General features: G+C 38.8%; 1 non-coding gene across 1 annotated transcript; it reads right to left on the reverse strand.

Annotated features, from left to right (window-relative positions):
- Positions 1 to 1,341: 1,341 nt before the first annotated feature.
- LOC112716654 (small nucleolar RNA R71) lies at positions 1,342 to 1,445 on the reverse strand. The gene has a single exon (XR_003160432.1). It is a non-coding gene; the product is annotated as a small nucleolar RNA R71 (small nucleolar RNA).
- Positions 1,446 to 21,748: the final 20,303 nt, after the last annotated feature.

Raw genomic sequence — 21,748 nt, forward strand, 5'->3', positions numbered from 1 at the left:
AATTTTCAAATTTTAAAAATCTTATCTTTTTAAAACCTTTTCAAAAATTAAATCTTTTTCATTTTTCTTATTAATTTTCAAAAATTCTTTAAAATATTTTTCAAAAATCTTTTTCTTAATTTTATTTTTATTTTCGAAACTTAACTAATAATTAATATGATTGATTCAAAAATTTGAAGTTTGTTACTTTCTTGTTAAGAAAGGTTCAATCTTTAAATTCTAGAATCTTATCTTTTAGTTTCTTGTTAGTCAAGTAATCAATTTTAATTTTAAAAAAAAATTCTTTTTAATCATATCTTTTCTATCATATCTTTTTCAAAATTTTATCTTTTTCAAAAATTTGATTTTAAAATATCTTTTCTAACCTCTTATCTTCTTATCTTTTCAAATTTGATTTTTAAATCTTTTTCAACTAACTAATTAACTTTTGTTTGTTTCCTATCTTTTTCAAAACCACCTAACAACTTTTCTCTCTCTAATTTTCAAAAATACCTCCCTCTTTTTCAAAAATTCTTTTTAATTAATTAATTGTTTTAAATTTTAATTTTAATTTTATTTCTTATCTTAATTTTCGAAAATCGTTGACTCCTTTTCAAAATTATTTTTGAAAACTTCTCTCTCATCTTATTCTATTTATTTATTCATTTACTAACACTTCTATTCATCTCAAATCACTGCCCCTATCCTCACCCTTGTGTTTGGATTCTCCTTTCTTTATTCCCTTTCTTCTTCTACTAACAATAAGGAACCTCTTTACTATGACATAGAGGATTCCTCTTCTTTTTCTATTCTCTTCTCCTTCATATGAGAAGGAATAAGGAAAAAGGCATTCTTGTTGAAGCTGATCCAGAACCTGAAAGGACTCTAAAGAGGAAACTAAGAGAAGCTAAATTACAACAATCCAGAGACAATCTTGCTGAAATTTTCAAACAAGAAAAGGAGATGGCAGCCGAACCCAACAACAATAATGCAAGAAGGATGCTTGGTGATTATACTGCACCTACATCCAAGTTTGATGGAAGAAGCATCTCAATTTCTGCCATTGGAGCAAACAATTTTGAGCTGAAACCTCAATTAGTTTCTCTGATGCAACAGAACTGCAAGTTTCATGGACTTCCATCAGAAGATCCCTACCAGTTCTTAACTGAGTTCTTGCAGATCTGTGAGACTGTTAAGACTAATGGAGTAGATCTTGAAGTCTACAGGCTCATGCTTTTCCCTTTTGCTGTAAGAGACAGAGCTAGAGCATGGTTGGACTCTCAACCTAAAGATAGCCTGGACTCCTGGGATAAGCTGGTCACGGCCTTCTTGGCTAAGTTCTTTCCTCCTCAAAAGCTGAGCAAGCTTAGAGTGGATATTCAGACCTTCAAACAAAAAGATGGTGAATCCCTCTATGAAGCTTGGAAAAGATACAAGCAGATGACCAAAAGATGTCCTTCTGACATGTTTTCAGAATGGACCATGATAGATATATTCTATTATGGTCTATCTGAGTTCTCTAAGATGTCACTGGACCATTCTGCAGGTGGATCCATTCACCTAAAGAAAATGCCTGTAGGAGCTCAAGAACTTATTGACATGGTTGCAAATAACCAGTTCATGTACACTTCTGAGAGGAATTTTGTGAATAATGGGACGCCTCAAAGGAATGGAGTTCTTGAAATTGATGCTCTGAATGCCATATTAGCTCAGAACAAAATGTTGACTCAGCAAGTCAACATGATTTCTCAAAATCTGAATGGATGGCAAAATGCTTCCAACAGTACTAAAGAGGCATCTTCTGGAGAAGAAGCTTATGATCCTGAAAATCCTGCACTGGCAGAGGTAAATTACATGGGTGAACCTTATGGAAACACCTATAATTCATCACGGAGAAATCATCCAAATTTCGCATGGAAGGATCAATAAAAGCCTCAACAAGGCTTTAATAATGGTGGGAGAAATAGGCTCAACAATATCAAGCCTTATCCATCATCTTCTCAGCAACAGACAGAGAATTCTGAACAGAGTACCTCTAACTTAGCAAACCTAGTCTCTGATCTGTCTAAGGCCACTTTAAGTTTCATGAGTGAAACAAGGTCCTCCATTAGAAATCTGGAGGCACAAGTGGGCCAGCTGAGTAAGAAAATCACTGAAATTCCTCCTAGTACTCTCCCAAGCAATACTGAAGAGAATCCAAAAAGAGAGTGCAAGGCCATTAATATAATCAATATGGCCAAACCTAGAGAGGAAGGAGAGGACGTGAATCCCAATGAGGAAGACCTCATGGGACGTCTTTCAAGCAAGAAGGAGTTTCCTATTGAGGACCCAAGGGAATCTGAGGCTCATATAGAGACCATAGAGATCCCATTAAACCTCCTTCTGCCATTCATGAGCTCTGAAGACTATTCTTCCTCTGAAAAGGATGAAGATGTAACTGGAGAGCAAGTTGCTCAATATTTAAGAGCTATCCTAAAGCTGAATGCCAAGTTATTTGGTAATGAGACTTGGGAAGGTGAACCTCCCTTGCTCATCAGTGAACTAGATACATGGGTTCAGCAAACTTTACCTCAAAAGAGACAAGATCCTAGCAAATTCGTAATACCCTGCACCATAGGCACCATGATCTTTGAAAAAGCTTTGTGTGACCTGGGGTCAGGCATAAATCTTATGCCACTTTCTGTAATGGAGAAGCTGGGGATTATTGAGGTACAGCCTGCCATATTTTCATTGCAAATGGTAGACAAGTCAGTAAGACAAGCTTATGGATTGGTAGAGGACGTGTTGGTAAAGGTTGAAGGCCTTTACATCATAATCTTAGACACTAGGAAGGAGGAGGATGAATGCATCATCCTTGGAAGACCTTTCCTAGCCACAGCAGGAGCTGTAATAGATGTTAAAAGTGGAGAATTAGTCCTTCAATTGAATGGGGACTACCTTGTGTTTAAGGCTCAAGGGTCTTCTTCTTTAACAATGGAGAGGAAGCATGAGAAGCTTCTCTCAATACAGAGTCAAAACAAAGCCCCCACAATCAAACTCTAAGTTTGGTGTTGAGAGGCTACAGTCAAATTCTAGGTTAGGTGTTGAATCCCCACATCCAAACTCTAAGTTTGGTGTTGGGACTATACAACATTGACCTGATCACCTGTGAGGCTCCATGAGAGCCCACTGTCAAGCTATTGACATTAAAGAAGCGCTTATTCGGAGGCAACCCAATTTTTATTTATCTAATTTTATTTTATTTTTATTGTTCTTTTATGTTTTATTAGGTTCATGATCATGTGGAGTCACGAAAAAAATACTAAAATTAAAAATAGAATCAAAAACAGCAGAAGAAAAATCACACCCTGGAGGAAGGACTTACTGGCGTTCAACGCTAGAACAGAGCATGGATCTGGCGCTGAACGCCAGAAACATGCAGCAATCTAGCGTTTAAACACTAGGATTGCACACTGAGGAAAGTTGGCGTTCAACGCCAGAAACATGCTGCAGATGGGCGTTGAACGCCCAGAACAAGCTTAGAGCTGGCGTTTAACGCCAGAAACAAGCACCAATCTAGCGTTAAACACCAGGATTGCATGCAGAGGGCATTTTACACGCCTCATTGGTGCAGGGATGAAAATCCTTGACACCTCAGGATCTGTGGACCCCACAGGATCCCCACCTACCTCAACTCACCTTCTCTCTTCTGCACCAATCACCTCAATCTCTCTTCCCCATCACCTCTTCACCACTCACATCCATCCATCTCTTCCCTACCCAATCCCACCCATATGGCCAAAACATACACATCTCTCCCTCTCCTCCATATTTTTTTCTCCTTCCATTCTTTCTTCTTTGCTCAAGGGCGAGCAACATTCTAAGTTTGGTGTGGTAAAGCATAGCTTTTTTGTTTTTCCATAACCATTGATGGCACCTAAGGCCAGAGAAACCTAAAAAAAAAAGACAAAAGGGAAGACAAAAAATTTTTCCACCTTCGAGTCATGGGAGATGGAGAGATTCATCTCAAGGGTCCATAGCTTAGTAGAAGAGCATTTGACTGCACATCAAGAGAGCATGAGGAATTCCCTCATCAAGAAATCCCTGAGATACCTCAGGGGATACATTTTCCTCCACACAACTATTGGGAGCAACTAAGGATAAGAGCACCAAAATCACTAGGGTTCAAGCAACAGAGGCAAGGAAGAGACATAAAGGAGCTCAAAAAGCACCATTAGTCCTTCAAAAAGGCGCCACCCTCACTAAGGTGGACTCATTCCTTAACTTCCTTGTTCTTATCTCTGTTTTTCGATTTTTATGTTATATGTGTGTTTATGTTTTGTGTCTCTACCTCATGATCATTAGTATTGAGTAACTACGTCTTAAGGCTATGAATAATTCCATGAATCCTTCACCTTTCTTAAATGAAAAATGTTTCTAATTCAAAAGAACAAGAAGTACATGAATTTCAAAATTATCCTTGAATTTAGTTTAATTATATTGATGTGGTGAAAATACTTTTTGTTTTCTGAATGAATGCTTGAACAGTGCATAATTTTGATCTTGTTGTTTATGAATGTTAAAATTGTTGGCTCTTGAAAGAATGATGAACAAAGAGAATGTTATTGACAATCTGAAAAATCATGAAAATTGATTCTTGAAGCAAGAAAAAGCAGTGAAAAAGCAAAAGCTTGCAAAGAAAAAAATGGCAAAAAAAATTAGAAAGAAAAAGAAAAAGCAAGCAGAAAAAGCCAATAGCCCTTAAAACCAAAAGGCAAGTGTAAAAAAGGATCCAAGGCTTTGAGCATCAATGGATAGGAGGGCTCAAGGAAATAAAATCCAGGCCTAAGCGGCTAAATCAAGTTGTCCCTAACCATGTGCTTGTGGCATGCAGGTCTAAGTGAAAAGCTTGAGACTGAGTGGTTAAAGTCGTGATCCAAAGCAAAAAGAGTGTGCTTAAGAACTCTGGACACCTCTAAGAGTCACAATCTGAAAAGGTTCACCCAGCTATGTGTCTGTGGCATTTATGTATCCGGTGGTAATACTACAAAACAAAATGCTTAGGGCCACGGCTAAGACTAATAAAAGTAGTTGTGTTCAAGAATCAACAAACTTAACTAGGAGAATCAATAACACTATCTAAAATTCTAAGTTCCTATAGATGCCAATCATTCTGAACTTCAAACGAGAAAGTGAGATGCCAAAACTGTTCAGAAGCAAAAAGCTACAAGTCCCGCTCATCTAATTAGAATTAATATTCATTGATATTTTGGGATTTATAGTATATTCTCTTCTTTTTATCCTAATTGATTTTCAGTTGCTTGAGGACAAGCAACAATTTAAGTTTGGTGTTGTGATGAGCGGATAATTTATACGCTTTTTGGCATTGTTTTTAGGTAGTTTTTAGTAGGATATAGTTACTTTTAGGGATGTTTTCATTAGTTTTATGCTAAATTCACATTTCTGGACTTTACTATGAGTTTGTGTGTTTTTTTTGTGATTTCAGGTATTTTCTGGCTGAAATTGAGGGACCTGAGGAAAACTCTGATAAAAGGCTGACAAAGGACTGATGATGTTGTTGGATTCTGATCTCCCTGCACTCGAAATGGATTTTCTGGAGCTACAGAACTCAAAATGGCGCACTCTCAACAAGGTTGGAAAGTAGACATCCAGAGCTTTCCAGCAATATATAATAATCCATACTTTATTCGTGATTAGACGACGTAAACTGGCGCTCAACGCCAGTTCCATGCTGCATTCTGGAGTCAAACGCCAGAAACACGTCACGAACCAGAGTTGAACGCCAAAAACACGTTATAACTTGGCGTTCAACTCCAAAAGAAGCATTTTCATGTGTAAAGCTCAAGCTCAGCCCAAGCACACACCAAGTGGGCCCCATAAGTGGATTTCTGGATCAATTACTTACTTCTGTAAACCCTAGTAGCTAGTCTAGTATAAATAGAACATTTTACTATTGTATTCAGTGTCTTTTGACCACATATCTGGTCCTTCTCCTTATTTTCAAATTCATATAACCTTTTTGGGGGCTGGCCATTCGGCCATGCCTGGACCTTCATCATTTATGTATTTTTAATGGTGGAGTTTCTACACACCATAGATTAAGGGTGTGGAGCTCTGCTATACCTCGAGTTTTAATGCAATTACTACTATTTTCTATTCAATTCAATTTATTCCTGTTCTAAGATATTCGTTGCACTTCACCATGATGAATGTGATGATCCATGACACTCATCATCATTCTCACCTATGAACGCGTGACTGACAACCACTTCCGTTCTACCTTAGACCGGGCGCATATCTCTTGGATTCCTTTATCAGAATCTTCGTGGTATAAGCTAGATTGATGGCGGCATTCATGAGAATCTGGAAAGTCTAAACCTTGTCTGTGGTATTCTGAGTAGGATTCAGGGATTGAATGACTGTGACGAGCTTCAAACTCACGATTGTTGGGCGTGATGACAAACGCAAAAGAATCAAGGGATTCTATTCCAACATGATCAAGAACCGACAGATGATTAGTCGTGCCGTGACAGAGCATTTGGACCTTTTTCACTGAGAGGATGGGATGTAACCGTTGACAACGGTGATGCCCTACATACAGCTTGCCATGGAAAGGAGTAAAAAGGATTGGATGAAGACAGTAAGAAAGCAGAGATTCAAAAGGAGCACAGCATCTTCATACGCCTATCTGAAATTCCCACTAATGATTTACATAAGTATTTCTATCTTTATTTTCTGCTTTGTTTATTATTTGAAAACTCCATAACATTTACTATCCGCCTGATTGAGATTTACAAGATGACCATAGCTTGCTTCATACCAACAATCTCCGTGGGATCGACCCTTACTCATGTAAGTTATTACTTGGACGACCCAGTGCACTTGCTGGTTAGTTGTGCAGAGTTGACTAAGTGTGATTCACGTTTGAGAGCGCTACCAAGTTCATTGGCGCCATTGTTGATGATCACAATTTCGTGCACCAAAGAGCAACAAAGGCAAGAAAGAGACATAGACGAGCTCAAGCGTTCCATTGGATCTTCAAGAGGAAGAACTAGCTGCCATCACTAAGGTGGACCCGTTCTTTGATTTCCTTGTTCTTATCTTTCTGTTTTTTTTATGCTTTATGTGTTATCTATGTTTGTGTCTTTATTACATGATCATTAGTGTCTGGTGCACGAAATTGTGATCTCAATGGCGCCAACAACTTGGTACGCACAATTGTCATGTCACTCTTTCTCACAACTTCGCACAACTAACCAGCAAGTGCACTGGGTCATCCAAGTAATAAACCTTATGTGAGTAAAGGTTGATCCCACGGAGATTGTCAGCTTGAAGCAAGCTATGGTCATCTTGTAAATCTTAGTCAGGCAGATTCAAATGGTTATGGAGTTTTGATAACTAAAAGATAAACATAAAATAAAGATAGAGATACTTATGTAATTCATTGGTGGGAATTTCAGATGAGCGTATGGAATTGCTTTGTTCCTGTTGAATCTCTGCTTTCCTACTGCCTTCATCCAATCCTTCTTACTCCTTTCCATGGCAAGCTGTATGTTGGGTTTCACCGGCATCAATGGCTACCTCCCGTCCTCTCAGTGAAAAAGGTCCTCTACAGTTTCCCGCATGGCTAATTAGTTGTTGGTTCTCGATCATGTAGGAGTAGAATTTACTATCCTTTTGCATCTGTCATCACGCCCTACAGTCACGAGTTTGAAGCTCATCACAGTCATCCCATCTCGGATCCTACTCGGAATACCACAGACAAGGTTTAGACTTTTCGGATCTTAAAAATGCTGCCAATAGATTCTAGCTTATACCACGAAGACTCTGATCTCAAGGAGTTGAAGGCTCTGTTGTTAGGAGAGGCAATCAACACGCATGAGTCAGGAATCCAAGAGATACACGCTCAATCTTAAGTAGAACGGAAGTGGTTGTCAGGCATGCGTTCATAGGTAAGAATGATGATGAGTGTCACGGATCATCACATTCATCAGGTTGAAGTGTGAGTGAATATCTTAGAACAAGAATAAGCTTGAATTGAATAGAAAATAGTAGTAATTGCATTAATACTCGAGGAACAGCAGAGCTCCACACCCTAATCTATGGTGTGTAGAAACTCCACCGTTGAAGATACATAAGTGGTCTGGATGTCCAGGCATGGCCGAATGGCCAGCCTCCCCAAATATGAAAATATGATATCCAGAATGTCTCTATGATCCGAAGATGAAAATACAATAGTAAAAGGTCCTATTTATAATGAAAGTAGCTACTAGGGTTTACAAAAATAGGTAAATGATGCAGAAATCCACTTCCGGGCCCACTTGGTGTGTGCTTGGGCTGAGCATTGAGCTTCATACGTGTAGAGGCTTCTCTTGGAGTAAAACGGCAGCTTTTATGCCAGTTTGGGCGTTTAACTCCAACTTTTATGCCATTTCTGGCGTTTTGACGCCAGAAAAGGGCAGAGAGCTGGTGTTTTGACGCCATTATACGTCATCAAAACTCGCGCAAAGTATAGACTACTATATATTTCTGGAAAGCTCTGGATGTCTACTTTCCAAAGCAATTAAGAGCGCACCATTTGGAATTCTATAGCTCTAGAAAATCCACTTCGAGTGCATGGAGGTTAGAATCCACCAGCATCAGCAGTCCTTTGTCAGCCTCTGAATCAGATTTTTGCTCAGGTCCCTCAGTTTCAGCCAGAAAATACCTGAAATCACAGAAAAATACACAAACTCATAGTAAAGTCCAAAATTGTGAATTTTGCTTAAAAACTAATTAAAATATACTAAAAACTAACAAAATCATACTAAAAACTATATAAAAACAATGCCAAAAAGCGTATAAATTATCCGCTCATCACAACACCAAACTTAGATTGTTGCTTGTCCCCAAGCAACTGAAAACAAAATAGGATAAAAAGAAGAGAATATACAATGAATCCCACAGTATCAATGAAACTTAGTCCTAATTAGATGAGCGGGGCTTGTAGCTTTTTGCTTCTGAATAGTTTTGGCATCTCACTTTTTCCTTTGAAATTCAGAATGATTGGCATCTATAGGAACTTAGAATTTTAGATAGTGTTATTGATTCACCTAGTTCAGTACGTTGATTCTTGAACACAGCTACTTTATGAGTCTTGGCCGTGACCCTAAGCACTTTGTTTTCTAGTATTACCACCTGATACATAAATGCCACAGACACATAACTGGGTGAACCTTTTCAGATTGGGACTCAGCTTTGCTAAAGTCCCTAGTTAGAGGTGTCCAGGGTTCTTAAGCACACTCTTTTGCTTTGGATCACGACTTTAACCACTCAGTCTCAAGCTTTTCACTTGGACCTGCATGCCACAAGCACATGGTTAGGGACAGCTTGATTTAGCCGCTTAGGCCTGGATTTTATTTCTTTGGGCCCTCCTATCCATTAATGCTCAAAGTCTTGGATCCTTTTTACCCTTGCCTTTTGGTTTAAAGGCTATTGGCTTTTTCTTCTTGCTTTTTCTTTTTCTTTTCTCTTTTTTTTCGCTACTTAATTTTTTTTTCTTTTTCACTGCTTTTTCTTGCTTCAAGAATCAATTTTCATGATTTTTCAGATTGTCATTACATATGGTTTAATTACATATGGTTAACTTGTTACATCAGAGGCAGTGGCAAGCAATTAAGTTTGGTGTTCCCACACCAAAATAAATCCAAAAGACACACTCAATTTATGCATACTAACCATGCAATTAAGGGCTTGAGAAGCAAGCAACTTTGAGAATTATGCAGGACATGAGTCAACAATTGAAGATATTGTGCATCTTAACTCAAAGAAAACACAACAGAAGGAAGAATCAAAGGGCTTCAACTTCAAAGGTTGTATCTAAACTTAATCCTTGCTGCTGTGAATTGTTTTGAACATGGGAACCATTATGTATCCTGCTAAAGTGTTTATCTAGTTGCAAGTGAAGTTGCTTGATTAAGAATGCTAATCTGCATAAGTGCTTGTCATTCATCACTCAGCTTAAATTTTGTTTTGTTTCCCATATGCTTGAATAAAAGAGAATTGTTTGAATTGGAAAGTAAATATCCAATGTTGCATAAGTTAGAATGGAAGTTAATGGTGGTATATGTGTTTGATTAAATGCATAACTCATGAAATAATTGCTGCATAATATAATTTCCATTGAAGTGTGAGCTAGCTTGCTGTTATAAAGGTTCCTATCAATAAAGAAAAAGCCCTTGAGAACAAAAAAAATAAAGTAGAAAGAAAAGGAAGAAGAAAAAGCCAATGTGGCAAGAAAAACAAAGAATAAAGGTTGGACACCAATAGCTTGGACCCTAGGACATATGCCTGTGGTGTTCTTGTACTAGGATATGCTTGGATAAGTAAATTCTGAGGGGTATTTTAAAACCCGGTCACTTAGATCAACTGATTTGGGATGGCCAATTGAAAGTCCACAATAAAGAGCAACTTAGATACAGAACATTTAGTTATCCAAAGAGATGCTGGGCATCAATGATCCTAGGAAGAAATAGTGAGCCATGTGTCTGTGGTGGAAAGATGTTGAGTAAAAATAAAGCCAAAGGCTACTACTGCAACATTAGACACCAAGCCTCCAAAAGAATAATAAGCTTGTTAAGCAACATGAGAAAAGAAAAGTTAGCAAGGGAGCAAAGAAAGAATAAACCTTATAACAGCAAGTTTAGTAAGCCTTTGAGGAAAAATGCATATTATGTAACAGCAACAATAATTGAGTTATCATTGTCTGCATAAAAACTCCATGAATCAAGTTCTGCTATATGCCTAATAAGGATATGTTTTCTTTTCTTGTTCATTTCATTGTCTCTTAGTTTTGATACTTGCTTGGGGACAAGCAAGATTTAAGTTTGGTGTTGTGATGACAAGTCATCATATACCCATTTTTCAAGCTAATTTCACTTGTTTTATTAGTCTTTATGCACTTTCTTGCATCTTAAGTAAGTGATTTGGAATGAAAATGCATAACTTCTTTAAATCAAACAACCACCATTAAATTGATGCTAACTCATGAGGTTTAAGCTAAATTTAATTGATTTTTAATTGATTTATAAGCCTTGTGAATTTAGTGATACTTTGATTGGTTGTTTTGATTATTTGAAGGTGAAGAAAAGAAGAAAAGAGGAAGCGTGGCTTAAGAAAGCGTGGCCCAAGAGATAAGAAGTGTGGCGCATAGAAGGAGGAAGCAAACATTGCCCTCCACAAGGGCACACTGCCCTCCAGGAGAGCAACATAATGAACCAAGCCTTGAAAAGCAACATTGCCCTGCCCACAACAAGGGCGGAGCACAATTTGATGCTAAGGATCAAAGAGAGCAAAAACTCTGCCCTGCCCTCCTCAAGAGCAATATCGGGCTTCACCCAAGAAAAATTCAAAAGGAATTGCTTTATAATGCTTCCTATGGGTTTCTTGGTGCGCCAGATTCTGCTGCCCGTGCGTGCTGTTGCTAGCCGAGTGTTCAAGTCCTGGCCGTGCCAAGATGCTGCGCCATGCACCAAGAAATGCTGCCCTGCCCTTGTGGAGGGCAGGGCAATGTGCCAAAGGTGAAGTCCCACGTTCGATACTCGGTGGAGGCACATGTTGCTCCTTTTTCCTTGGTTTTTTTGGCACCAAAGTCATGCCTAATTCCTTACTTCCTCATGGTGCCGTGTTCGATTCATGGAGAATGAAAGCAAGCCACTTTTTGCTTGATTTTATTGTGCTTGAGCGCTACTCCCTTCCTCTTTTGGATTTATTTTGGTGTGGGAACACCAAACTTAATTGCTTGCCACTGCCTCTGATGCAACAAGTTAACCATATGTGAAACCTTGTGTCCTTGTTAAAGGTTATGGAATTAAAGCTAAGATGCAGTTAAATAGTTGGATAATTTGTTTGATTGCTTAGAGCTAGCACTATGCAAGAGGTGAGAATGTGTTTTTAAATGAAATTTTTGGTGGAATACCAAACTTAGAATCCTTCATTCTCCCTTAAATTGTTTTGGTGTGCAACACCAAACTTAGCTCCTTGCAATGCATACCAATTATTCAACATTTTTATTGAAAAAGCTATGAAAAGAAAACTACCTCAGGTTGGGTTGCCTCCCAACAAGCGCTCTTTTATTGTCACTAGCTTGACATCTTCTGTTTTTACTTCAAGAAGGATTTAGATTCTGAACCTCTTTTTCCTTGTCCCATTGTCCTCCTAGGTATAGCTTTGCTCTGTGACCATTGGCTGTGAATCGACTCTTTGTTGCTTCGTCTAGCAATTCAATACTCCCATAAGAAAAGACCTTAGTTACCAAATATGGACCAGTCCACTTGGACTTAAGCTTGCCAGGGAATATATTAAGTCGTGAGTTGTACAAGAGTACTTGTTGCCCAGGTTTGAATTCTTTCTTCAAGATCTTCCTGTCATGCCACCTCTTGGCTTTTTCCTTGTATATCTTGGTATTTTCATAGGCTTCTAGCCTAAATTCATCCAGCTCATTTAGCTGCAACAACCTTTTCTCCCCTGCTGCTTCAGAGTCAAGGTTTAGAAGTTTAGTAGCCCAAAAGGCTTTGTGTTCAAGCTCTACAGGGAGGTGACAAGATTTGCCATATAATAGCTGAAAGGGGGACTTCCCAATGGGAGTTTTGAAAGCTGTCCTGTACGCCCAGAGTGCATCTTCTAATTTCCTAGCCCAATCCTTTCTTGTGCTTCCTACTGTTTTCTCTAGGATTTTCTTCAATTCTCTGTTTGCTAATTCAGCCTGCCCATTAGTCTGAGGGTGATATGGTGTGGCTACTTTATGAATAACTCCATATTTATGAAGAAGTTTCTCCATTTGTTTGTTACAAAAATCACCACCACCTTCACTAATAAGACCCTTGGGTACTCCATATCTAGTGATAATGTGCTTCTTGAGGAATTGAAGGACAATTTGTGCATCACAGGTAGTTGTGGCTATGGCTTCCACCCACTTTGAAACATACTCCACTGCTACCAAGATATATCTGAAAGAATAGGAAGGGGGAAAGGGTCCCATGAAATCAATGCCCCATAGATCAAATAATTCTAATTCCAAAATGAAATTCTACGACATCTCATTCCCTTTTGTCAATCCTCCTGCTCTCTGGCATTCATTACATTGGTGGACAAACTCTCTGGCATCTTTGAAGATAGTTGGCCAATAGAAACCACTTTGCAATATATTTGCAGCTGTTCTTTCTGGACCAAAATGTCCACCATAAGCCGAGCCATGGCAATGCCACAATATATCTCTTATTTCATTCTCAGGGACACATCTCCTAATTATTCCATCAGAACATCTTTTGAACAGAAAAGGTTCATCCCACAAGAACTTCCTTGCTTCATTGATTAGCTTCTTCACTTGTTGCTTAGTGAATTCTTGAGGTATCTTCCTCCCCACTTTGTAGTTTGCTATGTCAGCAAACCAAGGTATTTGTTGAACCAGCAAAAGATGTTCATCTGGGAAGTTTTCATTCACAGGTTGTGAGGCTTCTTGAATTGTTTCTTGTGGCAGCCTTGACAAATGGTCAGCAACTCAGTTTTCAGTACCTTTCCTGTCTCTTACCTCAATGTCAAACTCCTGTAGGAGTAGTATTCACCTGATAAGTCTTGGTTTAGCATCCTGCTTTGACATCAAATACTTGAGGGCAGCATGGTCAGTATAAACCACAATTTTAGATCCTATCAAGTATGATCTAAACTTATCAAATGCATAAACTACAGCTAACAATTCCTTCTCTGTTGTGGTGTAAGTTTTTTGAGCCTCATTCAACACCTTACTTGCATAATATATGACATGATGCAAGTTTCCCTTTTTTTGTCCAAGTACAGCACCAATTGCAATATCACTTGCATCACACATGAGTTCAAACGGTAATTCCCAATCTGGGGGTGTGATAATTGGTGCTGTTGTGAGTTTGTGTTTTAAAGTTTCAATGGCGTGCTAGCAGTTTTCATCAAAAACAAAAGGATTATCAATCACTAATAAATTACTCAAAGGTTTGGCTATTTTAGAAAAATCCTTGATAAACCTTCTATAAAATCCTGCATGTCCCAATAAACTTCTAACAGATTTCACATTAGTTGGTGGAGGGAGTTTCTCTATAATTTCCACCTTTGCCTTGTCAACCTCTATCCCTTTTCTTGAAACTTTATGACCAAGAACAATCCCCTCAGGCACCATGAAATGGCACTTTTCCCAGTTCAAAACCAAATTAGTTTCTTGGCATCGTTTCAAGACAAGAGTTAGATGTTTTAGGCAGGTATTGAAATTGTCACCAAAAATAGAAAAGTCGTCCATGAAAACCTCTAAAAACTTTTCGACCATATCTGAAAAAATGGAGAGCATACACCTTTGAAAAGTGGCTGGGGCATTGCATAGTCCAAATGGCATTCTTCTATAAGCGAAAACTCCAAATGGACATGTGAATGAAGTCTTTTCTTGGTCCTTTGGATCCACCACTATCTGATTATACCCAGAATAGCCATCCAGGAAGCAATAGTAAGCATGGCCGACCAATCTTTCAAGCATCTGATCAATGAAAGGAAGTGGGAAATGATCTTTGCGTGTGGCAGCATTCAGCCTCCTATAGTCAATACACATCCTCCATCCCGTCACAGTTCTTGTGGGAATGAGTTCATTTTTCTCATTAACAATGACTGTCATTCCACCCTTCTTTGGTACCACTTGGACTGGGCTTATCCATGGGCTATCAGAGATAGGATATATTATCCCTGCACTCTACAATTTCATTACTTCCTTCTGGACAACTTCCTTCATTGCAGGATTTAACCTTCTCTGAGGTTGAACTACTGCTTTGAAATTATCCTCCAAGAGAATCTTATGCATACACACTGCAGGGCTAATGCCTTTCAGATCATCAATGGTCCATCCTAAAGCAGCCTTATGAGCTCTGAGTACATCAAGAAGCTCTCCTTCTTCCTTTTTTGTCAGGGATGAATTGATGATCACTGCGAAACTCTCTGATGTGCCCAGGAATGCATATTTGAGATGGGTAGGTAATGGCTTCAGTTCTTGTTTATGCACTTCTTCCTTCTTGCTTGGTTTCACCTCCTTGTCAATAGAGATCTCAGCCGCGTTTTCCTCTACTGTCTCTTGATTAATTTCTTCTTCTTGCTCATGCTGATTAGTGTCTAACATTTCTTCCACCAGGTTCTCTATCATATCCACCCTCAGGTAATCTTCTTATTCAAGAGGGTGTTGCATTGATGATGAGCGGATAATTTATACGCTTTTTGGCATTGTTTTTAGGTAGTTTTTAGTAAGTTCAAGCTACTTTTAGGGATGTTTTCATTAGATTTTATGTTAAATTCACATTTCTGGACTTTACTATGAGTTTGTGTGTTTTTCTATGATTTCAGGTAATTTCTGGCTGAAATTGAGGGATTTGAGCAAAACTCTGAAAAAGGCTCACAAAAGGACTGCTGATGCTGTTGGAATCTGACCTCCCTGCACTCGAAATGGATTTTCTGGAGCTACAGAACTCCAATTGGTGCGATCTCAACGGCATTAAAAAGTAGACATCCAGAGCTTTCCGGAAATATATAATAGTCCATACTTTATTCGGAAATTGATGACGTAACTTGGCATTGAACGCCAAGTACATGCTGCTGTCTGGAGTTAAACGCCAGAAAAACGTCATGATCCGGAGTTGAACGCCCAAAACACGTTATAACTTGGCGTTCAACTCCAATAAAAGCCTCAGCTCGTGGATAGATCAATGACAAACCCCAATTTGACGGTTTATCTTGTATTGATTTTAGGGAATTTTATGACCTTTTACCCACATTTATTCAATGAAATAGCATGGTTTTGTATATTCTCCTTTAATTGTGCTTAAGAGTGAAAACATGCTTTTTAGGCCTTAAAATAGCTAAATCTAATTCACCTTGATTCCATTAGATGCCTTGATATGTTTGTTAAGTGATTTAAGGTTTAGGAGGCAAAGATTGGATCAAGGGAATGAAGAAAGAAGCATGAAAAGTTGGAGAACTCATGAAGAAATGAAAGAACCGGAAAGCTGTCAAGCCGACCTCTTCGCACTTAAACGACCATAACTTGAGCTACAGAGGTCCAAATGATGCGGTTCCAGTTGGGTTGGAAAGCTAACATCCGGGGCTTCGAAATGATATAAATTTTGCCATATGTTGCTTCGCGTTCAGGTGCGCGCACGCGCACTTTGCGCGCGCGCGCCGATTCTGTCCGTGGCCCACTTTAATGAAATCGTCCCCAGCGGTTTTAGGAGCCTTGTGGGCCCAATCCAACTCATTTCTGATGCTATTTAAGTCAAGGATTGAAGAGGGATGAGATATCTAGTTACCATTAGTTTAGTTTAGTAGTTAGAATTAGTTTCTAGAGAGAGAAGCTCTCACTTCTCTCTAGAATTAGGATTAGGATTAGGATTAGTTCTTAGATCTAGGTTTTAATCTTTGCTTTCTTCTACTTCTACCTTTCAATTCTTTGTTGTTACATTCATCTTCTTCCATTCCTTTGTTGTAATTTCCTTTATGTTGTTCTTATGCTTTGTTGTAGCTCATTCCATTTTCTTTCAATTCAATAAGAGGTAATTCATAATAATTGTTCTTCTTTGCTTTTCTATTGTTGATCTCTTGCCTTTGTAGTTATATCTCTCTTTAATTCTTGCAATTTATGTTGTTTACTTTGATTCCCTTTTATGTGTTTGTTGAAATGTCTCTTCTAGATATAGTATAGATTTTGTTCCTCTTGGCCTAGGTAGAGTAATTAGTGACACTTGAGTTATCTAATTCCTTTGTTGATTGGTAATTGGAGAGATTGCTAATTGGTTTGGAGTGCACTAAAGCTAGTCTTTCCTTGGGAGTTGGCTAGGACTTGTGGCTCAAGTCAATTCATCCACTTGACTTTCCTTTCTTTAGTAAGGGTTAACTAAGTGGTAGCAATGAACAATTCTCATCACAATTGAGAAGGATAACTAGGATAGGACTTCTAATTTTCATACCTTGCCAAGAGCCTTGTATAGTTGTTAGTTTATTTTCATTGCCATTTATCTTTCATGCCTCTTATCAAAACCCCAAAATAACTCACAACCAATAACAAAACACTTTATTGTAATTCCTAGGGAGAACGACCCGAGGTTTGAATACTTCGGTTTATAAAATTTAGGGGTTTGTACTAGTGACAAACAACTTTTTGTATGAAAAGATTATTGTTTGGTTTAGAAACTATACTTGCAACGAGAATTCATTTGTGAAATTCTAAACCATCAAAAATCCAATCATCAAAATGGCGCCGTTGCCGGGGAGTTGCAATGGTGTTATGTTATTGGTTATTGTATATATGTGAATATTGTGAATATGTTTGCTTTTTGCTTCTTTGTTAGTTTTTAGTTTGTTCTCTTTATTTGTTCCTATTTTTTGTTTTTTTCCTCTCTTTCTATCATGAATTCTCACTTTGGCTATGAGTGTGATTACAATTATGTTGTAGGTGATGAGAACTACAATGAAGATGTGTATCAAGGATGGGATAACCAAAGGTGGGAGGAGCCATATGCTTATGATCAATCCTCATGGCAACAACCCCCACCAATGCACTATGAAGAAGAGTCATTCTATGATGCATATCAATCCAATGGCTATGGTGAATCACCTTGTGACTTTCAAGAACCACCACCATATGCCTATGATCCATACCCTCAACATAATTCTCAACCATACTCACAAGCTTCTTCTTACCAACCACCTTCATATGTCCCTAATCCATATCCATCACACCAACCAACTTTTGAGCCATATGAGCCATATATGGAACCACCACAATATCAACCCTTTCAAGAGCCAACTCCATACCATGACCAAGATGAACCACCTCCAATATATGAAAATTTTCAACCACAAGATGAATACTACTTTCCACCACAACCTCACATGGAAGAATATTCATGTCCATCGATCCAAGACCTATATGATCCCTATCATGATATCCAAGAAGAACAAGAGTCAAGGGATCATCTCAAGGAAGCATTGGATCAATTTCAAGCAACCATGGAGTGTGTTGTGCAACAAGTGGAAAGAATGAAAAATATTGAACCACCACAATTCTACCAAGAACAATCATCTTCCTACTATGAACCCTTCCCCCAAAATGATGAATCCTTCCATCCACCCCAACCTCTAATGGATGAAACCCTTGGTGTTCTTGTTCAAGGGCAAGAAGAGATGAAAAGGGATGTGCAAAATTCCATGGCCGCCTTGGATGCGGTAACAAATCAATTAGCCTCCCAATGCTTGAACACTCAAGGAACTCCCATGGCTACATGTGGAGAATCAAATGAAGAACATAGCATGAAGGAGAGATTGAAAATTTCGATGGGAAATGAGGGAAGTTGCTTTGTATTGGAACAATTGGAGGAAGCTTTAATTGTTGAAGACACGGAAGAAGTGGTAGAAGACTTAGGAGATGCGGAGCCTCCATGGGAACATAGAGTTGAAGAAAATCCCTCCAAGATGATTGGAATTGATGCTAGGAAGGAAAGTGCACACCTTCCAAGGCATATTCCATATGAAGACTTGGATGGGATAGAGCAAGGATTGAGTTCTCTTGGTGATGAAGATCAAGCATCAAGTCTTAGTGGTGAAGAATCCTTTGAGCACGAAGAACCTTCTCCGGTTGGATTTGAAAGCGTTGAGGAGGTAAATCTTTCTCACCCTCCCTATTATGATTTGAGAAAAGGAAAAGGTTTAGATAAAATCGTTGAACAAAGGATTGAGATTAAGAGATCTTGTGAAGAGGTGGAAATCCCTAGAGATAGACGAACGAGGGTTGGTTACGCTTTGTCAAGATCTTTGGAAGCATCTTTGCCTAGGTTGCCATCTACACCTTCATTTGAGTGGGTGAAATTCATTTCTATTAGCTTTATTATCCCACTTGAATATGGTTTGCTTGAAACGGATGGCCAACTTAGGGAAGTTTGTGGGATGAAGCGTAGGCGGAAAAGGTTTTGTGATGGGCATTGCAAATCAAGGCTCATTATGGTTGATGCATCAAACGTGAGATATAAAGGTTGGAGTAGTGCTCAAATAGATAGGTCTAGGAGGATTGTTGGGCATTTCATTGAGAATTCACCTTATTCACCACCCGGATGGACTAATAAGGATGATCAACTTCAAGACGGGTGTGAAAATAAAGTGTGGGACCCCAGATCACAAGAAGAGGATCAACTTTGGGAGCCCCAAGCTTGTGAAGAACTCCATCAACACTTGGCTCAATCCACAAGAAATCTTGGGGCACAATGGAGAACCAAGCATTGGTGGGAGTTCCAAGATGAGTACAAGCACAAGCCACCTTGATGAGGAGCTCCCCATAAGTCCAACTTAAGGACAATAAACAAAAGTGCTAGGTGGGAGGCACCCCACCATGGTAAAATCTTTTCATTTTCTCTTTTGTACATATTGGTAGAACTAGTTTAATTTCATGTTTAGATTAGTTGGATGAGTTTAATTAGTATTTTAACATGTTAAATAAGGTTTTAGGGTGTTTTGGTAGTAGCTTGGAGGTTTGGAATGCTTGGATTGGTGCAAAAAACATAGCAAAAATTTTTGAAAAACAGAACACCATCCACGCGTTCGCGCACATGACGCGTACGCGCACCTGAGCATGTTTTGACCATCCACGCGTTCGCGCACATGACGCGTACGCGCACCTGAGCATGTTTTGACCACCCACGCACACGCGCACTGTACGCGTACGCGTGGATGCCAAATTTCACCTCCAGCCAAAAAACCCGAGAGTTCGGCCTGCACTGTGCAAACATTGGGCCTGAGGCACAAGTCTATGCACGCGTGCGCGCACCTGGCGCGTACGCGCACATGATCTTATATTCGCAATGCACGCGCACGCACACTGTGCGCGCGCGCGTCGATTGCACAATCTGCACCCCCGGTACTTTTACCCGAGAGTGGTGCCAGACTTGGGCCGACCCTATGCCTCCGGCCTAACTCGATGCACGCGTGCGCGCACCTGGCGCGTACGCGTCCTTCGACCAATATACCCATCGACGCGTAAACATGGATGACGCGCACGCGTCGGGAAAAAAAAAAAGAGTTTTTTTTCTCCCCTTCCATTTTCTTTTGCTTATCACACTCGCATACTTCTACTCTTCCCATTTTCATTTAGTTTCTGTAGCATGTTTTCGTTTTTTTAAGTCATTTTAATAATGGTGTTGCATCTTCCTACTCAATTGTTGAGGATTTCTTGCATTATTTTGGTGCTTCTTGACTTGTTTGATATTGTTGGGTGATGAAACTTTTAAATCAATGCTTCATCTTGTATGAATCTTGTGTCCTTGTGCATTGATATGACCTCATATTATCTTTCATGACCCACTTCTTCTTATGTGAACTTGATGTGCCATATGCTCTTCATGCTTCGATTTTACTCTTGCATCAAGTATCATTGATATGCCATTTTCTCTTATTGTTTCCTCCTCTACATGTTGTAGCTATCATGTAGTAGAGTACCATCCCTTTATTTGGCATTAGCCCCCGCCTATGTTCTACTTGTTTTGATACCTTTGCTGTAGGCCTAATTGTCGTTCTTCTTTCCTCCCCTTTTAGGTTGGCCACCAAGAAGGGAGATATGAATAGCTTTAAATGGGGCAACAAACAAGTCATCCGCACTACCATTTGAGGAACTCATCAATTGTAGCAACCCATCCACCTTGCTCATCTTTGAGTGCACCGAGGACGGTGCAAACCTTTAAGTGTGGGGAGGTCGTCCGACCGGTCGGCGATTTTGGGTGACAAGTTTCTAATTCCAACACTTTTGCATTTCATTTTAGGATTTTAGGATTTTTACTTGCATTTTCTTAGTTTTTGCATATATATACAAATAAGCTTAGTCAAAATAATGAAATTTTTCAAGATTTCTATCTATAGGGCACCAATTGATTTGAGTGAAAACTTTTCATAGAACTTGCTTGAATTATATATATTGTGGAACATGTTTTTGAGCTAAGAACACAAGCAAGTGAGTTTTGAGCCTATTGGTGTGGTTACATCTTATAACCACGTATTTTTCCTTCTTGTGTGCATTATTCTCTTCCTATGATTGTAATCTTTGAATTGTTTGATTCTTTGTGTCCATTATTTTGTGTATTCATGCATTTATATGATTGAGGCCATCATTTCATTAGCTCACTTATCCAAATAGCCAACCTTTTATATTCCTTTGTTAGCCAATTTGAGTCTACGCTTAACCCACTTGGTTCTTTAATTTAGCACATTACAAGCCTAAAGCGGAAAACAATAAATGTCCTTAATTTGGATCTTTGATTAGCCTAGGCAAGCGTGTGTGAGTATCATTCAAGTGTGGGAATCTTGGGACATTGGGTGAATAAAAGGGTAGTTTTGTATTTTTATTGAAAATGTTGGGAATTGGGTACATGCTCATGTATTGATCAAATGTATAGACCTTATGCATTGATGCTCTTGTATATAGAAAGAAAAAAAATGAGAAAAACAAAAGAAAAAGAAAAGAAAAATAATATGAAAAAGAAAAAAAGAAAGAAATAGAAAAAGAAAGAAAAAGAAGAAAAAGAAAGAAATAAAAAGGGGACAAAATGCCCCAAAGCAAAGTGTAGTCCAATAAACTCAATGCATATGTGTTGTGAAATAAAAAGGAATACATGAGTATGTGAAAAAGTGAGGAATGGGTAGTTAGATTAGAACTTAATTGTATAGGATGTCATAGGCTAGGTGGGAAGTTTAAGCT

Source organism: Arachis hypogaea, chromosome 1, assembly GCF_003086295.3.
Source record: "Arachis hypogaea cultivar Tifrunner chromosome 1, arahy.Tifrunner.gnm2.J5K5, whole genome shotgun sequence".
Classification (NCBI taxonomy): domain Eukaryota; kingdom Viridiplantae; phylum Streptophyta; class Magnoliopsida; order Fabales; family Fabaceae; genus Arachis; species Arachis hypogaea.